This window comes from Oncorhynchus tshawytscha, linkage group LG25, assembly GCF_018296145.1.
Source record: "Oncorhynchus tshawytscha isolate Ot180627B linkage group LG25, Otsh_v2.0, whole genome shotgun sequence".
Classification (NCBI taxonomy): domain Eukaryota; kingdom Metazoa; phylum Chordata; class Actinopteri; order Salmoniformes; family Salmonidae; genus Oncorhynchus; species Oncorhynchus tshawytscha.
The window spans coordinates 34,338,706-34,356,670 of NC_056453.1; positions in this window are offsets into that span (position 1 = coordinate 34,338,706).

Here is a 17,965-nt window from a genome sequence, read left to right on the forward strand (position 1 = left end):
GTTTATTTTTGAACCATTCCATTGTAGATTTTGCTTTATGTTTTGGATCATTGTCTTGTTGGAAGACAAATCTCCGTCCCAGTCTCAGGTCTTTTGCAGACTCCATCAGGTTTTCTTCCAGAATGGTCCTGTATTTGGCTCCATCCATCTTCCCATCAATTTTAACCATCTTCCCTGTCCCTGCTGAAGAAAAGCAGGCCCAAACCATGATGCTGCCACCACCATGTTTGACAGTGGGGATGGTGTGTTCAGGGTGATGGGCTGTGTTGCTTTTACGCCAAACATAACGTTTTGCATTGTTGCCAAAAAGTTCAATTTTGGTTTCATCTGACCAGAGCACCTTCTTCCACATGTTTGGTGTGTCTCCCAGGTGGCTTGTGGCAAACTTTAAACAACACTTTTTATGGATATCTTTAAGAAATGGCTTTCTTCTTGCCACTCTTCCATAAAGGCCAGATTTGTGCAATATACGACTGATTGTTGTCCTATGGACAGAGTCTCCCACCTCAGCTGTAGATCTCTGCAGTTCATCCAGAGTGATCATGGGCCTCTTGGCTGCATCTCTGATCAGTCTTCTCCTTGTATGAGCTGAAAGTTTAGAGGGACGGCCAGGTCTTGGTAGATTTGCAGTGGTCTGATACTCCTTCCATTTCAATATTATCGCTTGCACAGTGCTCCTTGGGATGTTTAAAGCTTGGGAAATCTTTTTGTATCCAAATCCGGCTTTAAACTTCTTCACAACAGTATCTCGGACCTGCCTGGTGTGTTCCTTGTTCTTCATGATGCTCTCTGCGCTTTTAACGGACCTCTGAGACTATCACAGTGCAGGTGCATTTATACGGAGACTTGATTACACACAGGTGGATTGTATTTATCATCATTAGTCATTTAGGTCAACATTGGATCATTCAGAGATCCTCACTGAACTTCTGGAGAGAGTTTGCTGCACTGAAAGTAAAGGGGCTGAATAATTTTGTACGCCCAATTTTTCAGTTTTTGATTTGTTAAAAAAGTTTGAAATATCCAATAAATGTCGTTCCACTTCATGACTGTGTCCCACTTGTTGTTGATTCTTCACAAAAAAATACAGTTTTATATCTTTATGTTTGAAGCCTGAAATGTGACAAAAGGTCGCAAAGTTCAAGGGGGCCGAATACTTTCGCAAGGCACTGTATGTGTGTCTTTCTTCCATTGGATCTTGCGTGTACAAATAAGGTGATATTGTGTACAAATAAAGTGATCTTGTGTATGAATAAGGTGATCTTGTGTATGAATAAGGTGATCATGTGTACGAAAAAAGTGATCTTGTGTATGAATAAGGTGATCTTGTGTATGAATAAAGTGATATTAATCTACTTCTCACTGACATTTTATTCTGAAAGCTGTAAGCATCTACCTATGAAATGAGCAGGCTTAAGTCGAATCAGAAGAAGGTTCTATCAACAGGAGCATGCGCTGTCCTAACTAATGCAATATCTCACCATAGCAGCTCATTTATGAAATGAGATCAAGGACCTGGGATGAATAGCTCTTGCATTCACCCCTGGTCTAACAAATCAGTCCAAGTAGGGCTTCCTGAAGTCCTTTGGTTGCCCAGGGATGTTCAGTACACTTGGAAAGGTAGATAACCAAAGGGATTAGGTTAAAGATGAATATTTATTGACACAACTGTATTGACCTTCACCAAACACAGGACATGTATTCAGCTATACTTTTTCTTCCCTCAGTCACCCCTTTTTATAGCTTTTTCTCCCAAATGGCAGAACATTGAGTGACTATATTTCACTTAATTTAAAGCAGTGACCAGTCTGCCCAGATGTTATGTGCGCTCCCAGCGGAAAGTGTTGATGTTCAATGAATAGAAGAGGCCACCTGCTAACTTAACTCTTGGCGTGGAAGGATGATTTGCATTCCTGTGGCCTGTTGCCTGGCATGATTACTTCTAGCACTTACAATCCCATCTACTGTTTAATATCATGGATTCTTTCCAATCCAGCTACATTTCTCCCTCTCTATAACGTACGGGGCTAGCATGAATAAACTCGTACTTTCAGGAACTCTCAGCAAGTATAGAGGCCTCTTAGCGTAAACCCCCTGACCACATGAAAGGAGTTGCAATACTGAGGGCAGATTGATACACTGCCTCCTTCCCCTCGGGAGGGCCTCCTGCTGAATTACAGCCCACAGTGAGTCAGAGGTGCTCTGAATCCCATCACATCAACAGCCCCTTACTTCTGAGGCACACCACAAAATGGCTGCTCTGAAAACAGCAGTAAAACAACCCATGACAATCCGCTAAAGTTTGTGTAGGGTGTTTTTCTTTCTTTCTCTCTTTTTATCTTTCTTTCTCTCTTTCTTTCGTTCTTTATGTCTTTCTTTGCTTGAGTGTTACTAGTTTTTGTACCTTGAACAGATGTATTTTTTATTTTAGCAAGTACTATTATGCATTTTTTTGTATTATTCTTTATTTATTCAGAGAAAACTCCTTGAGACCATGGTCTCTTTCCCAAGGGTGCCCTCATCACAACAATACTTGTATTTAATTATTTATTTATTTTAATTTTACCTTTATTTAACCAAGTAGGCTAGTTGAGAAAAAGTTCTCATTTGAAACTGCGACCATGCCAAGATAAAGCAAAGCAGTGTAAAACAGACAACAACACAGAGTTACACATGGAGGAAAAAATAAACAAGCCAATGACACAAACAAGTCAATGACACAGTAGAGAAAAGAAAGTCTATATACAGTGTGTGCAAAAGGCATGAGGAGGTAGGCAATAAATAGGCTATAGGAGCGAATAATTACAATTTAGCAGATTAACACTGGAGTGATAAATGAACAGATGATGATGTGCAAGTAGAGATACTGGTGTGCAAAAGAGCAGAAAATGTCATTAAATAAAAACAGTATGGGGATGAGGTAGGTAGATTGGGTGGGCTATTTACAGATGGACTATGTACAGCTGCAGTGATCAGTTAGCTGCTCAGATAGTTCATAGTTTAAAGTTGGTGAGGGAAATAAAAGTCTCCAACTTCAGCGATTTTTGCAATTCGTTCCAGTCACTGGCAGCAGAGAACTGGAAGGAAAGGCTGTCAAATGAGGTGTTGCTTTGGGGATGATCAGTGAGATACACCTGCTGGAACGTGTGCTACGTGTTGTTATCGTGACCAGTGAACTGAGATAAGGCAGAGATTTACCTAGCACAGACTTATAGATGACCTGGAGCCAGTGGGTCTGGCGACGAATATGTGGCGAGGGCCAGCCGACTAGAGCATACAGGTCGCAGAGGTGGGTGGTAAAAGGTGATTTGGTAACAAAATGGATGGCACTGTGATAGACTGCATCCAGTTTGCTGAGTAGACTGTTGGAAGCTATTTTGTAGATGACATCGCCGAAGTCTTGGATCGGTAGGATAGTTTGTTTTACTAGGGTAAGTTTGGCGGAGTGAGTGAAGGAGGCTTTGTTGTGAAATAGAAAGCCGATTCTAGATATGATTTTGGATTGGAGATGTTTAATATGAGTCTAAAAGGAGAGTTTACAGTCTAGCCAGACACCTAGGTATTTATAGTTGTCCACATATTCTAGGTCGGAACCGTCCAGGGTGGTGATGCTAGTCGGGCGGGCGGGTGCGGGCAGCGAACGGTTGAAAAACATGCATTTGGTTTTACTAGTGTTTAAGAGCAGTTGGAGGCCACGGAAGGAGTGTTGTATGACATTGAAGCTCGTTTGGAGGTTAATTAGCACAGTGTCCAAGGAAGGGCCAGAAGAATACAGAATGGTGTCGTCTGCGTAGAGGTGGATCAGGGAATCGCCCGCAGCAAGAGCGACATCATTGATATATACAGAGAAAAAAGTCGGCCCAAGAATTGAACCCTGTGGTACCCCCATAGAGAATGCCAGAGGTCCGGACAACATGGCCTCCGATTTGACACACTGAACTCTGTCTGCAAAGTAGTTGCCAGGCGAGGCAGTCATCAGAAAAACCAAGGCCATTGAGTCTGACGATAAGAATACGGTGATGCAGACGGCTGCACAGCACTGTATTTTATCGATGGCGGTTATGATATTGTTTAGTACCTTGAGCGTGGCCGTCTCGGAAACCGGATTGCACAGCGGAGAAGGTACGGTGGGACTCGAAATGGTCAGTGATCTGTATATTAACTTGGCTTTCGAAGACTTTAGATAGGCAGGGCAGGATGGATATACAGTGCCTTGCGAAAATATTGACAAGCCAAATTTCTTCAGCCCCTTGAACTTTGCAACCTGTTTGCCACATTTCAGGCTTCAACTGTTCCATCAAAAGATATAAAACTGTAGTGTGAGGTTATTTTTGTGAAGAATCAATCAAGCCTACCACTGTGGGACACAATCATGAGTTGTGGAGGGAGTAAACATTTAGGAGAGGGGAATATTTTTTTTTCTCTCAAAGCACTTCATGATGACGGAAGTCCAGTGAGTGCTCGAGACCCAGGGTCTCAAGGGCACTATGGTGTTAAATGCCGTTTAGCTCCAGTTACCTTAGCTTTCTTGGGAACAGGAACAATGGTGGCCCTCTTGAAGCATGTGGGAACAACAGACTGGGATAGGGATTGATTGAATATGTCCGTAAACACACCAGCCAGCTGGTCTGCGCATGCTCTGAGGGCGCGGCTGGGGATGCCGTCTGGGTCTGCAGCCTTGCGAGGGTTGACACGTTTAAATGTTTTCCTCACGTCGGCTGCAGTGAAGGAGAGTCCGCATGTTTTAGTTGCGGGCCGTGTCAGTGGCACTGTATTGTCCTCAAAGCGGGCAAAAAAGTTATTTAGTCTGCCTGGGAGCAAGACATCCTGGTCCGTGACTGGGCTGGTTTTCTTTTTGTAATCCGTGATTGACTGTAGACCCTGCCACATACCTCTTGTGTCTGAGCCGTTGAATTGAGATTCTACTTTGTCTCTATACTGATGCTTAGCTTGTTTGATTGCCTTGCGGACGGAATAGTTACACTGTTTGTATTCGGTCATGTTTCCGGTCACCTTGCCCTGATTAAAAGCAGTGGTTCGGACTTTCAGTTTCACGCGAATGCTGCCATCAATCCACGGTTTCTGGTTTGGGGCTAGTAGAAGCGTCTGCTCCGGCGGAGGCCGGTTGAAGGCACAGCGGATGGAGTATTCGTCAGCAGACTTGTCGTGGTGGTGCGGCGGTGCGCCGTGTTGACTAAGGATCCAAGCCAGGTGGCAAAAGAGGTATTGTAGTTGTAGTAATTTAGTTTTCTATACGGTAGATACGCCTGGCTAACTGGTGCTAGCTTCGGGGCAGAGGCTTTAGCCACTATAGCCACTCGGTAGCAGCGGTGATCCAGTGCCAAGGTCCAGAGCTTATGGCAAGGATCCGGTGGAGTAGTGTGTTCTAGCCGTGTTTGGGTGGAGTCCGGGTGAACAACTGAGTAGGCCGGGAGGTTGGTCTCAGGGATAGCTTCAGTACTGTGTAACACGGTGGGTGCTAGCTAGCTGTGAAGATCAGAGAATGGTCCAGGGATTACGGCAGGTTTCCGGCATTGTATAGATATATACATTGGGGCAAAAAAGTATTTAGTCAGCCACCAATTGTGCAAGTTCTCCCACTTAAAAAGATGAGAGAGGCCTGTATTTTCATCATAGGTACACTTCACCTATGACAGACAAAATGAGGGGGAAAAATCCAGAAAATCACATTGTAGGATTTTTAATACATTTATTTGCAAATTATGGTGGAAAATAAGTATTTGGTCAATAACAAAAGTTTATCTCAATACTTTGTTATATACCCTTTGTTGGCAATGACAAAGGTCAAATGTTTTCTGTAAGTCTTCACAACGTTTTCACACACTGTTGCTAGTATTTTGGCCCATTCCTCCATGCAGATCTCCTCCTGAGCAGTGATGTTTTGGGGCTGTTGCTGGGCAACACGGACTTTCAACTCCCTCCAAATATGTTCTATGGGGTTGAGATCTGGAGACTGGCTAGGCCACTCCAGGACCTTGAAATGCTTCTTACGAAGCCACTCCTTCGTTGCCCGGCGGTGTGTTTGGGATCATTGTCATGCTGAAAGACCCAGCCACGTTTCATCTTCAATGCCCTTGCTGATGAAAGGAGGTTTTCACTCAAAATCTCACGATACATGGCCCCATTCATTCTTTCCTTTACACGGATCAGTCGTCCTGGTCCCTTTGCAGAAAAACAGCCCCAAAGCATGATGTTTCCACCCCCATGCTTCACAGTAGGTATGGTGTTCTTTGGATGCAACTCAGCATTCTTTGTCCTCCAAACACGACGAGTTGAGTTTTTACCAAAAAGTTATATTTTGGTTTCATCTGACCATATGACATTCTCCCAATCTTCTTCTGGATCATCCAAATGCTCTCTAGCAAACTTCAGACGGGCCTGTACTGGCTTAAGCAGGGGGACACATCTGGCACTGCAGGATTTGAGTTCCTGACGGCGTAGTGTGTTACTAATGGTAGGCTTTGTTACTTTGGTCCCAGCTCTCTGCAGGTCATTCACTAGGTCCCCCCGTGTGGTTCTGGGATTCTTGCTCACCGTTCTTGTGATCATTTTGACCCCACGGGGTGAGATCTTGCGTGGAGCCCCAGATCGAGGGAGATTATCAGTGGTCTTGTATGTCTTCCATTTCCTAATAATTGCTCCCATAGTTGATTTCTTCAAACCAAGCTGCTTACCTATTGCAGATTCAGTCTTCCCAGCCTGGTGCAGGTCTACAATTTTGTTTCTGGTGTCCTTTGACAGCTCTTTGGTCTTGGCCATAGTGGAGTTTGGAGTGTGACTGTTTGAGGTTGTGGACAGGTGTCTTTTATACTGATAACAAGTTCAAACAGGTGCCATTAATACAGGTAACGAGTGGAGGACAGAGAAACCTCTTAAAGAAGAAGTTACAGGTCTGTGAGAGCCAGAAATATTGCTTGTTTGTAGGTGACCAAATACTTATTTTCCACCATAATTTGCAGATAAATTCATTAAAAATCCTACAATGTGATTTTCTGGATTTTTTTTCTCATTTTGTCTGTCATTGAAGTGTACCTATGATGAAAATTACAGGCCTCTCTCATCTTTTTAAGTGGGAGAACTTGCACAATTGGTGGCTGACTAAATACTTTTTTGCCCACTATATATATATATATATATATATATATATATATATATATATATATAATAGAGAGAGAGAGAGATTTTTTTTTTTAAAGGGGCTGGTACCTGTGCAGAAGGTCAAGGCCGCTTGCAGTGGCTAACAATGACTAAATAGCTTGTAGCAAATGGTTAGCTTCTGATGGCTGTGGTTCTTGCTTTAAAGTCTAAAAATGACAAATAATAGCGGTTCCGTATCACATTGGGTGAGGTAGGTTACTGGAAGGTATAATTGAACTAAAATGGAGAAGAGATTGAAAATAAAATTGAAATATATACAAAATATGAAAAAATACAAAAGTACACGAGGGGACGAACAAAACACGTCTGGAAAAAAAATACAAAAACCAATACAATTAAAAATAAAACAGGAATCAACAGGACACACAAAATGTATGAAGAACAGTCACAGTCCTCAGCTACTAGGACCTCAATTAACACCCTAAGCTGTCCGAGCGACACCAGAACATCTAACTGTAATGACTTGTGGAAATTGTTCCAGTGGTGAGGAAACTGAAACTGAAAGGGGATTTGCCTCATTTGGTGGAGACTCGAGGAACCTCAAGAGTTTTTCATAAAGGATGCAGTGATGAGTATTAAAGCTCTCACCTGTAATAAAGTGAAGGGTGCTATGGAAGATGGAATCCAAAGGTTTAACAGTAGTAGTTGCTGCATTCTGGTAAATTGTGTCACCAAAGTCAAGAACTGCCAGGAAAGTGAACTATACGATCTGCTTCCTGCTGTTTAGGGAGAGACTAGATCAATTTCTAAAAATGAAGCCCACTTAAATCTTAGCTTTTTAACTAACTCATTAGTTTGTTTTTTAAATCCTTGCCAAACCAAAAGCTCAGATATTTATAGAGACGGGAACCCGATCGATGGGAGAACCATTCAATTAATAAATATTTAGTCCATCTGAAACATTTTCTTGAGAATTAGAGAACAACATATATTTAGTCGTGGCCACATTATGTGCACATTATTAATAAAACAGGACTTTCTGTAAGGTAACAAGGTCAGATTGCAGCTCAATGCCTGGTCTACAGTTGGGGCAATGGCATACATAACAGTATATATTCTTAATTAAATTCCTTACTTTAGATTTGTGTCTATTGTGTGTATTGTTGTGAAATTGTTAGATATTACTTGTTAGATTTTACTGCACTGTTGGAACTAGAAACACAAGCATTTCGCTACACAAGCAATAACATCTGCTAAACATGTGTATGTGATCAAACAAATTTGATTTGAATATGGATAACTATTACAATTTTTACAGAGAGACCAATATGCTTATATAAATATTAAAGAGAACAGGTCCCAATACCAACCCCTGTGGTACACCTTTTGAAATATCCAGGAACCTAGACTTAGGTTTCGAAAACCAGTCAGTATCTGGTGTGACCACCATTTACATCATGCAGCGCAACACATCTAATTAATTGTGGCCTGTGGAATGTCATCCCACTCCTCTTCAATGGCTGCGTGAAGTTGCTGGAAATTGGTGGGTACTGGAACATGTCGTACACGTCAATCCAGAGCATCGTAGAATGTTGATCCAGAGCATTCCAAACATGCTCAATGACTGAAATGTCTGAGTGTGCAGGCCATGGAAGAACTAGGACATTTTCAGCTTCCAGGAATTGTGTACAGATCCTTGAGACATGGGGCCATGCATTATCATGATGAAACATAAAGTGATGGCAGCAGATGAATGGAATGACAGTGGGCCTCAGGATCTCATCACAGCATCAAATTACCATTTAAAAAATGCAATTGTGTTCATTGTCTGTAGCTTACGCCTGTCCATACCATAACCCCACCGCCACCATGGGGCACTCTGTTCACAATGTTGACATCAGCAAACCACTCGCCCACACGAAACCATACACGTGGTCTGCGGTTGTGAGACCGGGTGGACGTACTGCCAATTTCTATAAAACAAAGTTGGAGGCGGCTTATGGTATAGAAATTAACATTCAATTCTCTGGCAACAGCTCTGGTGGACATTCCTGCAGTCAGCATGCCAATTGCACTCTCCCTCAAATCTTGAGACATCTGTGGCATTGTGTTGTGTGACATAACTGCGCAATTTAGAGTGTGCTTTTATTGTCCCCAGCACAAGGTGCACATGTGTAATGATCATGATGTTTCATCAGCTTCTTGATATGCCACACCTGCCAGGTGGATGGATTATTTTAGCAGATGAGAAATGCTCACGAACAGGGCTGCAAACACATTTGAGATAAATAAGCTTTTTGTGCTTATAGAACATTTCTGGGATCTTTTATTTCAGCTCATGAAACATGGGACCAACACTTTACATGGTGCATTTATATTTTTGGTTTGTGTATTTTTGTTCAGTGTATATTAAAGTGTCTTCAAAAGGGGCCTGCCCAGATGCACATCCCTGACCTAGATTCTCCTCATTTAGCATGCCTTTTGAAACAACTGAGCCCATGGATAGCAGAATATATTTCAGTTTAATATTATAACTGATTTTGTAATCTTATTCGTGATTTTGAAGATGTCAATCAGCTCCTTTATATTTAATATCTTGTTAGCCACTGCACAGGAGCAACCCTGCACTGCACACTGAGTTCTGATGAAAGTTTTGTGTTTCAGTGGTCTCAGCAGGGTTAAGTGTTGATCTAACGATGCCTCACTCCCGGACAAGCTAAACACCTCCTTCGCCCACTTCGAGGAAAACAACATCAAGTCGCGGACGCGGGCCCCCTCCGCTCATGAGGACTGTGTGCTCTTGTTCTCTGTGGCCGACGTGAGTAAGTCATTTAAGCGTGTTAACCCTCGCAGGGCTACCGTCCCAGAAGGCATTCCAAGCCGATTCCTCAGAGCATGTGCAGACCAGCTGGCTGGAGTGTTTACGGATATATTCAATCTCTCCATATCCCAGTCTGTTGTCCCCCACACTTCCTTCAAAATGTTCACCATTATTCCTGGACCCAAAATAGCAAAGGTAACTGAACCAAATGACTATCGCCCTATAGCACTCACTTCTGTAATCTTGAAGTGCTTTGAGAGGCTAGTTAAGGACCATATCACCTCTACCTTACCCGACAACTTAGACCACCAACAGATCCACGAATGACACAATCGTCATTGCAAGGCACACTGCCCATCTCACAGAATGCTGTTCCTTGACTTTAACACCATAGTGATCTCAAAGCTCATCACTAAGCTCAAGGCCCTGGGTCAGTGGTGAAGGTAGGCAACAACACCTCCGCCACACTGATCCTCAACATGGGGGCCCCACAGGGGTGCATGCTCCTTTCCCTCCTGTACTTCCTGTTCACCCATGACTGTGTAGCAACGCACGTCTCCAACTCAATCCTCAAGTGACCATAGAGAGCCCTTATTTTCTATGGTGGAGTAGGTCAGGGTGTGACTGGGGGGGTTAGTCTAGTTTATATTTTCTATGTGGGGTTCTGTTGTTTTTTCTATGTTGGGGTTTTGATATGATTCCCAATTAGAGGCAGCTGGCTATCGTTGTCTCTAATTGGGGATCATACTGGGGTGGCAGGGTAGCCTAGTGGTTAGAGCGTTGGACTAGTAACCGGAAGGTTGCAAGTTCTAAATCCCCAAGCTGACAAGGTACAAATCTGTCGTTCTGCCCCTGAACAGGCAGTTAACCCACTGTTCCTAGGCCGTCATTGAAAATTAGAATTTGTTCTTAACTGACTTTCCTAGTAAAATAAAGGTTAAATTTTTTTTTTTTTAAATAAAATACTTAAGTAGCATTTTTTCCACCTGTGTGTTATGGGATATTGTTTATGTTTTGAGTTAGTGTTGTAGTCACGGTTTGTTGTTTGTTAGTTTATTGTTTATTGTTTTGTCTTTGCTAAAGTTGAACTTCTTTAATAAATTATGTTGAACTCAACGTATGCTGCGCCTTGGTCCGACATTCATTATTACGAACATCATGACAGACAGGGCCGACATCCCCGTTATTTGCAAGAGGAAGCGACACAGGTACAGAGGACAAAGAGCCAGATGCCTGGTCAGGACCCGGAAAAGGCGAGTGGGAAAGCTGCCGTTACCGTCAATACTACTCGCCAAGAGTAGAGGTACGATCACAAATATCCTACCAACGGGACATCAAAAACTGTAATATCCTATGTCTTACGGAATCGTGGCTGAATGACGACATGGATATTCAGCTAGCGGGATACACGCTGCCCCGTCAAGATAGAACAGCTGGTGCACGAAATCTAAGGAAGTCTCTAGATTTTGCTCGCCTGAAGTAGAGTATATTGTGATAAATTGCAGGCCACACTACTTGCCTAGAGAGTTTTCAGCTATACTTTTCGTGGCTGTTTATTTACCACCACAGACAGATGCTGGCACTAAGACGGCACTCAATCAGCTGTATAAGGAAATAAGCAAATTAAGAGACCAATCACCCAGAGGCGGCGCTCCTAGTGGCCAGAGACTTTAATGCAGGGAAATTTAAATCAGTTCTACCAAATTTTCATCAACATGTTAAATGTGCAACCAGAGGGAAAACAATTCTAGATCACCTGTACTCCACACATAGAGACACGTACAAACTCTCCCTCACCCTTCATTTGGTAAATCTGATCACAACTCTATCCTCCTGATTCCTGCTTACAAGCAAAAATTAAAGCAGGAAGCACCAGTGACTCGGTCTATAAAAAAGTGGTCAGATGAAGCAGATGCTAAACTACAGGACTGTTTTGCTATCACAGACTGGAACATGTTCTGGGATTCTTCCGATGGCATTGAGGAGTACATCACATCAGTCACTGGCTTTATCAAAAAGTGCATCTAGGATGTTGTCCCGACAGTGACTGTAAGTACATACCTCAACCAGAACCAATGGATTACAGGCAACACTCACACTGAGCTAAAGGGTAGAGCTGCCGCTTTCAAGGTCCGGGATTCTAACTCAGAAGCTTACAAGAAATCCTGCTATGCCCTCCGACGAACCATCAAACAGGCAAAGCGTCAATACTGGACTAAGATTGAATAATACTTCACCGGCTCTGACACTCGTCTTATGTGGCAGGGCTTGCAAACTATTACAGACTACAAAGGCAAGCACAGTCACGAGCTGCCCAGTGACACAAGCCTACCAGACAAGCTAAATCACTTCTATGCTCGCTTCGAGGCAAGCAACACTGAGGCATGCATGAGAGTATCAGCTGTTCCGGACGACTGTGTGATCACGCTCTCTGTAGCCGACGTGGGTAATACCTTTAAACAGGAAGACATACACAAGACTGCGGGGCCAGATGGATTACCAGGACGTGTGCTCTGGGCATGTACTGACCAACTGGCAGGTGTCTTCACTGACATTTTCAACATGTCCCTGATTGAGTCTGTTAAACCAACATGTTTCAAGCAGACCACCATAGTCCCTGTGCCCAAGAACACGAAGGCAACCTGTCAAAAGGACTACAGACAAGTAGCACTCACGTCCATAGCCATGAAGTGCTTTGAAAGGCTGGTAATGGCTCACATCAACACCATTATCCCAGAAAGCCTAGATCCACTCCAATTTGCATACCGCCCAAACAGATCCACAGATGATGCAATCTCTATTGCACTCCACACTGCCCTTTCCCAACTGGAAAAGAGGAACACTTATGTGAGAATGCTATTCATTGACTCCAGATCAGCGTTTAACAACATAATACCCTCAAAGCTCATCACTAAGCTAAGGATCCTGGGACTAAACACCTCCCTCTGCAACTGGATCCTGGACTTCCTGACGGGCCGCCCCCAGGTGGTGAGAGTAGGTAGCAAAACATCTGCCACGCTGATCCTCAACACTGAAGCTCCCCAGAGGTGTGTGCTCAGTCCCCTCCTGCACTCCCTGTTCACCCACGACTGCATGGCCAGGCACGACTCCAACACCATCATTAAGTTTGCAGATGACACAACAGTGGTATGCCTGATCACCGACAACGACGAGACAGCCTATAGGGAGGAAGTCAGAGACCTGGCCGGGTGGTGCCAAAATAACAACCTATCTCTCAACGTAACCAAGACTAAGGAGATGATTGTGGACTACAGGAAAAGGAGGACTGAGCACGGCCCCATTCTCATCGACAGGGCTGTAGTGGAGCAGGTTGAGAGTTTCATGTTCCTTGGTGTCCACATCACCAACAAACTAGAATGGTCCAAACACACCAAGACAGTCGTGAAGAGGGCACAACAAAGCCTATTCCCCCTCAGGAAACTAAAATGATTTGGCATGGGTCCTGAGATCCTCAAAAGGTTCTTCAGCTGCGACATCGAGAGCATTGCATCACTGCCTGGTACAGCAATTGCTCGGCCCCCGACCGCAAGGCACTACAGAGGGTAGTGCATACGGCCCAGTACATCACTGGGGCAAAGCTGCCTGCCATCCAGGACCTCTACACCAGGCGGTGTCAGAGGAAGGCCCTAAAAATTGTCAAAGACCCCAGCCACCCCAGTCATAGACTGTTCTCTCTACTACCGCATGGCAAGCGGTACCGGAGTGCCAAGTCTAGGGCAAAACGGCTTCTTAACAGTTTTTACCCCCAAGCCAGAACAGGTAATCAAATGGATACCCGGACTATTTGCATTGTGTGCTCCCCCCAACCCCACCAACCCCTCTTTTTATGCTGCTGCTACTCTCTGTTTATCATATATACTACCTCAATCAGCCTGACTAACCGGTGTCTGTACGTAGCCTCGCTACTTTTATAGCCTCGCTACTGTATATAGCAGTCTTTTTACTGTTTTATTTCTTTACCTACCTATTGTTCACCTAATACTTTTTTTGCACTATTGGTTAGAGCCTGTAAGCATTTCACTGTAAGGTCTCCACCTGTTGTATTCAGTGCACGTGACAAATAAACTTTGATTTGATTCAACCTCAGGAGGCTAAAGAAATTCAGCTTGGCCCCTAAAACTATCACAAACTTCTACAGATGCACCATTGAGAGCATCCTGTTGGGTTGTATCAACCCCTGGTACGACAATTGCACAGTCCGCAAACACAGGGCTCTCCAGATGGTGGTGAGGTCAGCCCGGTATCACAGGAAGTCCAAGAAGATCATCAAGGACCTCAGCCACTCGAAACAGGGCCTGGTCACCCTGCTATCATCTAGAAAGAGGAGACAGTACAGGTGCATCAAAGCTGGGAGGAGTCAGGTTTGTAGGCCTCCTTGCTCATACACACTTTTTCAGTTCTGCCCACAAATTTTCTACATGATTGATGTCAGTGCTTTTTGATGGCCACTCCAATACTGTGACTTTGTTGTCCTTAAGCCATTTTCCCACAACTTTGGAAGTATGCTTGGGGTCATTGTTCATTTGGAAGACCCATTTGCGACCAAGCTTTAACTTCCTGACTGATGTCTTGAAATGTTGCTTCAATATATCCACATAATTTTCCTACCTCATGATGCCATCTATTTTGTGATGTGCACCAGTCCCTTCTGCAGCAAAGCACCCCCACAACATGATGTTGCCACCTCTGTGCTTTGGGATGGTGTTCTTCGGCTTGGTTGTCCCTCCCTTTTTCCTCCAAACATAACGATGGTCATTATGGCAAAACAGTTGCTGTTTTATCAGACGAGAGGACATTTCTCCAAAAAGTAAGATTTTTGTCCCCCATGTGCAGTTGTAAACCGTAGTCTGGCTTTTTTTTATGGTGGTTTTGGAGCAGTGGCTTCTTCCTTGCTGAGCGGCCTTTCAGGTTATGTCGATATAGGACTCGTTTTACTGTGGAAATAGAATAGATACTTTTGTACCTGTTTCCTCCAGTATCTTCACAAGGTCCTTTGCTGTTGTCCTGGGATTGATTTGCACTTTTCACACCAGAGAACGTTCACCTCTAAAAGACAGAAAGTGTCTCCTTCCTGAGCGGTATGATGGCTGCGTGGTCCCATGGTGTTTATACTTGTGTACTATTGTTTTTACAGATGAACGTGGTACCTTCAGGCATTTGGAAATTGCTCCCAAGGATGAACCAGACATTTTTTCTGAGGGCTTGGATGATTTCTTTTGATATTCTCATGATGTCAAGGAAAGAGGCACTGAGTTTGAAGGTAGTTCTTGAAATACAGCCACAGGTACACCTCCGATTGACTCAAATTATGTCAATTAGCCTATCAGAAGCTTGTAAAGCCATGACATCATTTTCTGAAATTTTCCAAGCTGTTTAAAGGCACAGTCAACTTAGTGTATGTAAACTTCTGACCCACTGGAATTGTGATACAGTGAATTATAAGTGAAATAATCTGTAAACTATGGTTGGAAAAATTACTTGTGTCATACACAAAGTAGATGTCCTTACCGACTTGCCAAAACTATAGTTTGTTAACAAGAAATTTGTGGAGTGTTTGAAAAATGAGTTTTAATGACTCCAACCTAAGTGTATATAAACTTACGACTTCAACTGTAGCCTCGTTATTGTTATTTTTTTGTTATTTTTTTTACATTAGTTTATTTAGCCAGTATTTTCATACTCTGCATTGTTGGTAAAGGGCTTGTAAGTAAGCATTTCATGGTAAGGTGTTGTATTCGGTGCAAGTGACAAATGAAATTTTATTTTGATTGTGTTTTGAGGGCGAGTGCAAATTAAATGGCTAGGTTGCTAACTACCTGTCTTTAGCTCTCCATATTATCTCTTGCTTATTGGCTAACTAGCCACCTTTTTATTGGCTTAAATAGTGCCCAGATTAATCAGATGTGTGTGGCAATAGCTAACTAGCTATCACATTAAGTGCAAGTAGATATGCTGTCTAAACTAGCTAGCTAGCTGCAGTGTAAACCATGTAGCTAGCTAGTTAATGTTCAGCGCAGTGTGCGTGTGTGTAAATGTCCCTGTGTTTTTATGACCTAGGCCCATAAGCAAATCTCTCATTCAGTCAGTGTATCATATCAGTAATCTTTTTTGTGCCATATACTACAAAGTTGTTTTTGTGTCTGTCTTATTTACAGCACAACCAAGGGGGAGTAGAATAGGCCAGCCAAGAAAATAAAATACCTTTGTAAGAGGAAAGGTGAGGTTCGGAAGGTAAATCTGCTTTTGTCTAGAAGGGATACTGCTTTTGGAAGTTATGCAGCAGGTTAAGAGAATTAACGATGCAGGTTAGGAGGAGTAGGTTGGGAGAAGGGTTACGGTTAGCTAAAATGTACCAAAAAATCTACTTTGACGTCAAAATCCTATTGAAATATGACCAGTAAATCCTACCTTGGCTGGAAAAAGATGATTGAGTTGACTATGGCAATTGATATTCTATTAGGCCTTTTGATTATCTGTTAGGCTACTTATGATGCTGACCTGAATACCTACCTTGATGTTTAATTACACGTTGAAATGTGCCTGATTTGTATACTAGTAAGCCGATTGATAGTGACATTTCTATATTGATGGTTATTTGACTTTTGTACGCTTGCCTGATCATCCTTGATATTTCATTTTGAGTGAACCATGGTGTAAATCTTTTTAGTGGGCATTCACCATCACATGTACTTGAAATTATATTGTGCAATTACATTTGACATTTTACTCATTTGGCAGACGCTCTTATCCATTACAGGAGCAATTAGAGTTAAGTGCCTTGCTCGAGGGCACATCGACAGATTTTTCACCTAGTCCGCTTGGGGATTCAAACCAGCAACCTTTCGGTTACCAAATCAACCTCTTAACCTCAGGGCTGGCTGGAGTTCTAATGCTATTGTAATTGTAAATTATTAAAATGTCTCAGTTACCATTTACCTTTTTATGAAATTCTGCACAGCAGCTAGGTTTTGATCCAATTGGCGACAGATTTTCATGTGAATATTCTAGAATCCGCATAAAGAAAATATGTGCCTTTAACCACCAGGGGTGTTAACACCAAATGGACATGTTGGGGATACAAATCAGCACGTGAGGACATAATCCACACAAAATGTACTTTTTCGCTTACATTTTCATGTACCGAATAAAAATCTAAAGTTCAATGTGTGTCCATCGCATTTTCAACCCAATGGATAGTTATGTCACAAAAATTGTTTCATTAAATAGCAAATGTGTCTACTCTGGTCTTGGCACGTGTGCTCTAGCCGACAGCTTGCAGATACAGTAAGGACGGGTAAACTAGTCTTTATAATGAGTTTATCATGGACAAGAGCAAAAATATTTGTCAAACAGCAGTCAAGCATTTGTCAAACATCATGTCACCAGAATAAGACCCTCGATATTGTTTGGAAAGGAACATCAAGATCACTGTGCACTTTCACAACTCTGTGAAGTTCATCATAATTTATTTAATCTGTAGCCTAGTAAACTGCATGGTTTCCCGAGTTGTAGTGAGAGGACCACACCATATCATTGCGTGACCCCGTTTATTTCCATCTGATGGTTATTATATCAAGATTTTAGCTGTGCTGGGGGACATCTGCAAGATGGTGCTGGCTGGCAGGCTTAAATTAAACAATGCATGTCAAATCACTTGCACTAAACTGTCCTTTTTCTTTGCTGTCACAATTTACTATAAGGTGTAAAAATTACCAAACTAAATTTGTGACTAGTACTTAGGTATTTTTCTGTTTCTAAACAAATGAAAGACTATATAGTCTCAAAACATGGTTAAAACTATAATTGTGATATCATGGATGGTCAGTCCTTGCATCAATAGCTCTGTCTATGAATTTAAATGGTTACATTTCTCCAGCCCCATTCCTCAGCTTTATACAGAAACAGGGTCTTGGAGAGCACTTTGTTATTGTTTCTACTGCTGATAACCGCTTTAAGTACAGATTTTCAGTACCATACATTCCTCTGCAAATTGTACATAGCCTA